This window comes from Mytilus trossulus, chromosome 13, assembly GCF_036588685.1.
Source record: "Mytilus trossulus isolate FHL-02 chromosome 13, PNRI_Mtr1.1.1.hap1, whole genome shotgun sequence".
In the NCBI taxonomy this organism is placed as follows: Eukaryota; Metazoa; Mollusca; class Bivalvia; order Mytilida; family Mytilidae; genus Mytilus; species Mytilus trossulus.
Genome location: NC_086385.1, coordinates 11,757,168 through 11,764,578, shown reverse-complemented (window position 1 = coordinate 11,764,578; position 7,411 = coordinate 11,757,168). Strand labels below are relative to the sequence as shown.

General features: G+C 28.9%; 1 long non-coding RNA gene across 1 annotated transcript; it reads left to right on the top strand.

Moving 5' to 3' along the window:
- Nucleotides 1-2,312: 2,312 nt before the first annotated feature.
- LOC134693981 (uncharacterized) lies at nt 2,313-6,344 on the top strand. The gene is made up of 4 exons (XR_010102536.1): nt 2,313-2,408; nt 4,872-4,929; nt 5,183-5,270; nt 5,633-6,344. It is a non-coding gene; the product is annotated as an uncharacterized LOC134693981 (long non-coding RNA).
- Nucleotides 6,345-7,411: the final 1,067 nt, after the last annotated feature.

Below are 7,411 nucleotides of genomic sequence, written 5' to 3'. Positions count from 1 at the left end.
ATAAAAATAAACACATATTTAATTTCAATTGTTCGCTTTATCATTTTATCCATATACTGTGGAATCATTTATTTTCGTGGGTACCAATTTTCGTGGTTTGGAGAAAACTTGCATATTCGTGGATATTTAATTTCGTGGTTTTTGGCAAAGTCTGACTACATTCCTGAAGAAAATTTCTAATTCGTTGAACATTTAAATTCGTGGTTTTCCTGTATCCACGAAATCCACGAAAATTGGTATCTAAAGAATATTAATAAATTCACAATACATGTAATAATAATAATTTGTATAACTAAAAATAATGATTTTGATGAATATTATATAATTTATCCCATATGATCCCGAAATATCAGCTAGACCGTACGCGTATACTCATACGGTCCGACCGTACGCGTATGGTCTGATCGTACAGGTATACGTATACGGTCCGGACCGTACGCGTACGGTCCAAATACTCATATGGTCTGGAACATATATGTTAAGTATGTTTAAATGAAGATATGTTCCAATTGTTTAGGATTTTATTCATTATATGTTGACAAAAACAGGCAAATTTTACATGTTTATGAAGTGTCTTATATTTTGACTTTAGTGGAACCTTAATTAGTCATTGTTAGAAGGTGACGAAGAAGGGATATAATTAACGTTTCAATATTTGTTCAGACAACATAAAAATGATGAGATGTGTTATAATTTGCAAAAATACAACTACATAATCTACCCATCATAGATAAAATGACGTAAAACTAATCAATCATAGGGCACACTTGTTTAATACAACTGGGTCGGTTAACTTTGTTGGCTGGATGACTGTTTCTCATCGAAAGTAGTGTGTATAGTTTTATTTACGTAGCAAATAATTCGTAACTAGTATAAAAAGGGTATGACTTAACAAGCGCCTCAATTGAAAACAAATATTGAAATCAAATTCAAATCAAGTATCAATCTACCGTTCACTGGCAAAATATTTTAATAAACTGTTTGATTAACAAAGAAAGTGCTGTTTAACATTTAACGCAGGGACAAAAAAAAATGTTTCTCAACAAGTCCTGAATCATGCGCTTTGGATAATGGGAAAGAGAACAGTTTATAAGAAGGGTATTTTGAATATGGTTCTTAAAAAAAAATTCTGAGAGGGAAGGGAAATTGTACCTGAAGAAAAAAGGCAAAAGAGAATGAAAAAGTCAACCCTGTCCCTCCTAGATATATATTAAAGGAATAGCTGAAATATTTTTTTCTGTCTATGAAGAAACAACATAAAAAATGGGGTGCACACTGAATAACGCGCGTAGCGGGTTATTTAATAGTGTGCACCACATTTTTTATGTTAATTCGAATAGACAGAAAAAACCATTACAGTCATTTCTTATAATTTTATTCTAAATTTCATTTTAAACCGTAGAAAACCATTAAAAACGTTGATGACGTCACAGTCACATGACTATGTTATGTCAATGGGCTGATAAAAAAATAACATCAGCCATCAGAAGACGCGTTACATCCAAAATTAAATTATATATGTATATAACAAAAAAAATATAATCAAGCATGACTGATGGATAAATAACTACATTTATTTAAACAAATCTATTGTTGAAAGTAAATATGTAACCCGGATTTGTTTTTTTCTCTATCGATATATGAATTTTCATATTAAATGTCGTTGTTAAAACTTTGCAACCTTTGGAAGAAATATTGATATGAACCTTAATTTAAAAGTGTTAAAATATGTCTTGTTTAAAATCGATCTTTTCCGGCCTAGAGCGCTAATTTATCATGTTTATGAAGAACTCGAAATTTGAAAAAAACACATGCAGCCACCGTTTCAAACAAAAGAATGTTCTGTATTGGTCATATTGGTCTCTCTATATAATGTCCTTTTTTATTTGAATTATAAACAATAAATAATATTAATAAAAGGAGAACATTCAATTAAAAGACCTATGCTTTCCATAATTTCATCAATGCTTTTTCCATCCGGAAATGAGGTAATTTTAATAGGTGCTAAACCTTCTTGAATTTAAAGCTGTCAGTCGATGTACATTTTTTTCAGAAAATAAGTGCTCGTTTTTTGGTATCAAATTGTATAAGTGATAAACCTCTTTCTGATAAAGCATTTATAAATTCACCAGACGATTTATCTACTCAGCCTTTCTGACTAAGTTGAATAAGCAGCGAACGAAGACGGTGGAGACGATTACAAAGACTGAGTTATTAGTATACGCATAAAAAGTGGTTGGACTGAACTGAAGGACTGCAACGTCACATTAATTTTAACCAATGAAATGTGCTGTTGCAATAATGTACTCTTCAAAAAAGAAAATACAAAAGAACTAAGGTTGATAAATAGAACAACTATATAGATACGAAGTTACTATACACATCTATTCATTAGTATTTATGAACAGGTAGGTTCTGTAGATAGATATATAAATATGCACGAATATGCATCTACTACAATGACAAAAAGGGAGGATTGTCTTTGTAAATATGTTTCTGGCACATATCCATTAATTAATCCCGAATGGCAGTGCACAAGGACTTCACTTCACTCTCCCAGCTCATAATTTAGCTGTTCTTTTGATATCGGAGGAATTTTCGCCCATTCACGTTCCAGTGGAGGATCAAGGGGAGAGGAGGGTTCCAGGGGTTGGAAACCCCATTTTTTGAGACGATCTATGCATTTGAATGGGGACATATAGTTGGACCCCCCCTTCACCTTTTTGTCATGGGTTGGAAACCCCCCTTTTTTCCCCTGCATTCGCCCCTTTCATGTTTGCATCCAGTGCGGATTCAGGATGGGGGTTCTGGGGTTGGACTTCCCCTTTTTTGGGACGATTAATGCATTTGAATCGGGACATGTAGTTGGAACCCCCCTTTTTAAATGGCTTGATCTGCCCCTTGCATCCTACATTCAAACCCAAAGTCTGTTCACGCCCAAATATTATTTTAATTATCCTATACTATGAAATACAAATTGCACATTGTAATGTCATATTTTATTTGTTTTGTAATAAAAATGATCGGCTCAAAATTTTATTGGTTCTGTTTTCTGGAAAGTGTATTGTTATAAATCTTTTTTTTTTACCGACACATGCAGTAAAATGTAGTAAGATCATTATTATTATTATTATCTATTGAATTCATTTTACGCACACATGAACCACTTTTGATATGTGTTTAATTGCTAGTTGATCCCAAATTTTATAAATAACGTTTAAAAATATCCGGTTACAGCAAGAGTCAAAACCTAGTTATCTATGGCACGCCGTTTTTATATTTATTCAAATTTGAAGATATTTTATTTATTTAACAAGATATCTTATTAAGTATTAAGATATGTTTAATTTTTATATTTAATTTGAAAGTAAATAAGATATCTCTATTAGTTTATAAGATATCTATATAAGTTAATAAGATATCTCTATTAATTAATAAGATATCTTATAAAGTATATAAGATATCTTACTTCTTTATAAAGATATCTTTTAAATACATACTTTATAAGATATCTTATTAATTAATAGAGATATCTTATAAACTAATAGAGATATCTTATCAACTTATGGAGATATCTTATATATTAAATAAGATATCCCTATAAGTTAATAAGATATCTCTAAAAGTTTATAAGATATCTCTATTAGTTTATAAGATATCTCTATAAGTTAATAAGAGATCTCTAAAAGTTTATAAGATATCTCTATTAGTTTATAAGATATCTCTATAAGTAAATAAGATATCTCTATTAATTAATAAGATATCTTATAAAATATATAAGATATAGATATCTTACTTCTTTATAAAGATATCTTTTAAATACATACTTTATAAGATATCTTACATGTATTAATTAATAGAGATATCTTATAAACTGATAGATATATCTTATTAATTAATAGAGATATCTTATGAGCTAATAGATATATCTTATTAACTTATGGAGATATCTTATTAAGTAGATAAGATATCACTATTGTTAACTATATAAAAGATATCTTATATAGTTAATAAGATATCTTATAAATTAATAAAGATATCTTATATATTTAATAAGATATCTTTATAAACATTTTAATAAGATATCTTTAAAAACATTTTAATAAGATATCTTTATAAACATTTTAATAAGATATCTTATTTAACAAATCAAATATCTCAATTAATATATAAGATATCTCATTTTGTTATTAAGATATCTCAATTAGTTTATAAGATAACTTATTTAACTGAATAAGATATCTCGAAATTGAATAAATATAATAACGGCGTGCCATAGTTATCATTGAAAAAACTCCAAATTATCTTCCCTTTAACAAAAATGCCTTTTTTTGGCATTAAAAAAGGAAATATTTTTTTAGAATTAATAATTCTATTTTATTTTTAATAAACATGTATTCAGTAGAAAAGTATACATTAAATTGATCCAGAACTTATCCTAAAGGGGGGGGGGGCTCTGACTGACCTAAGGGGGCCCTCTCCAGTCATGCTTCAGTGATTCCCTAAATATTCAACCACATTTTTCCCACAAAAAGGGGACCCAGTCCCCCCCTGTCCCCCCCCCCCCCCCGGCCCCTGGATCCGCCTAAGGCCTCCAAAGAAGGTATTGTTTTTAAGTAGAAAAGGCAGTTCTAAATCACTAATTTTAATCTTATTTTACTTGTTGCAGTCCCATTATAAATAACATGGAACTTTGTACCCCAGTTATATGCCAATTTTTGTTTTGTATACAAACATTTTAAACCTCATCTGGTCAATGAAAAACCATTCAGAAAATATCTTGATTTCTTTTGCTCAAGTAATTATAGTTTTATTGTTTTATGGTGTTTAAAGAACAATATTTTAATCATATAATAATATATATATTGCAGAAAGTCAGAAAAGATGCTCTAATCAAGAGAAGAAAACGTCAATGTTACAGTGAAAAGGGTAAGCTATTCTTTTTTTTATTGAATATCACAAGAAAAATTTTGCCTGCTGCATATAATAGCTGAAAAGCTGATGCAAATACAATCTTTCAATTAGTTTAATTGAAGTCTGAAGCTTGATTATCAGTTACTGAATAAATCAAAAGCTCAAACATATTAAACAAATGAATAACCATACCACTGAACCATATGCCTATTATTTTCTTAATTTTTTTTACTGTATGAGTTATAGTTTTCGTATAATTTATTTATAGGCTAGGACTTGGATGAGTCTGTTCAGAGAAGAAGAACAGCCAAGTTTTATATGTATGTACTTAAAGGGCAACCAAATAAGATTTAAAGGTTAGTTTTTATCTTGTATACTATAATTTCTTATTATTTAACATAAAAGGATAGTATATAAAAAAAAACACTTAAAATTGTTTGAATAATGATTTGTTTACAAATAGACCATCTAAGAATTGAAAAATTATGTTATATGTCAAACTGCATTTAAGTTCTACTGCTTTTGTAATTTTTAATGGAGTCAATTACGAATCTCATTATTTTGATATCTTAAATTTTGAGTATAGCAATAAGAGTATATACACCCTCAGGTATGATCATAAATGATAGTTTTTTATTCATACTTTATTCTCTCTATTAATTTAAATGAGCATTTGGTATTGAATTATTACTCAATAATCATTTCATTTCTTTTTCAGTATCCAGTGAAGGTCTTACAAAGATAGATGATATTTCACTGTTATAAAGTAAAGGGACAAAAGCTCAGAGCAGCTATATTATAATGTACCATCAGTGCTCTTTCAACAGCTGCATATCAATAAACAGATAAACATATGAACAATTTATTCATGATAAGGGATATGCCCTTGAAATAACATTTTATAATATTTTGTGATAACTTATTGAAAATGTGAGACTTGATTTGTCAGAATTTTGATATAAATCAAGAGTTTAAAATGATCTTGGTCTTGAACATTAAAAAAAAAAATTGATTTGAAAAAAGTTGAAATGTTAAGCAAAGAACAATAACAATTTGCTAAGGAGAGAAAATTATGGATAAAATAAGAGATATACAACAATGCAATAATTTCCAAAACTGATGGAGAACTGCAAATTGAGTTATTAGATATAGGAAGATGTGGTGTGAGTGCCAATGAGACAACTCTCCATCCAAACAACAATTAAAAAATTAAACCATTATAGGTTAAAATATAGTCCTTTATGCAACATTTTTAGCTGTATTAATTTGCTTCCAATCATGTATTGCTGTTATGAAATATTTCTGAAGTAAAACTAGTGAAAATGTTATCAAATATATAAACTCTGTATTATGAATGAGATTTTCAGTAAAACTGAATAGATTTTAAATTTAGGAAGCTTGTAAAACAATGGAAGATTTTGTTAAAAAATATTTGAAATTATGAATTAAAGATATGTTAACAAAGTAACAATCCTTTTTCATCTTTCAAATTTCGAAAACAAGTTTCCGATTCATTGTTTCAATTTCCTAATGACTAGTCTGATTGTTTCTTTATAATTTGGTATAGATTCAAAATTTAGAAGTAGAGGTGTTTTCGAGGTGTTTCTGACCATTACCAAAATAGATATATTCCCTTTGTCTATTTCTTGATTTTTTATGATGTGTATATATTGTGTCTGACAATTTTGCATATGTGAAGAATGACATTTATAATGTATTCATATTTTGACAAAAAAAAACACATTCAGAAATTATTTAGTACAATTTTGTAACATTTGTTAATTGTGAAAATTATTAAAAGAACTTAAAAATCATAATCTGTCTCAACATTTCTGTACAAACATCACCAGTCCTTAATATAGTACCTAGATCATCTACTTTCCTTGGTCAGTGATATGTAAAGATAAGATAGACTGTTGTTAAGTTAAAGGACCTAGAACATCTACAGTCCATGATCACATAATATATGATATGGACTGAGGGACATTAATATGTAAAAATAGGATAGACTGTTGTTAAGATTTAGGACCAAGAACATCTACAGTCCATGATCACATAATATATGATATGGACTGAAGGACAATGATATGTAAAAATAGGATAGACTGTTGTTAAGTTTAAGGACCAAGAACATCTACAGTCTGTGCTCACATAATATATGATATGGACTGAGGGACATTGATATGTAAAAATAGAATAGACTGTTAAGATTTAGGACCTAAAACATCTACAGTCCATGGTCACATAATATATGATATGGACTGAGGGACATTAATATGTAAAAATAAGATAGACTGTGGTTAAGATTTAGGACCTAAAACATCTACAGTCCATGGTCACATTATATATGGTATGGACTGAGGGACATTAATATGTAAAAATAAGATAGACTGTGGTTAAGTTTTAGGACCAAGAACATCTACAGTCCATGGTCACATAATATATGATATGGACTGAGGGACATTAATATGTAAAAATAAGATAGACTGTTGTTCAG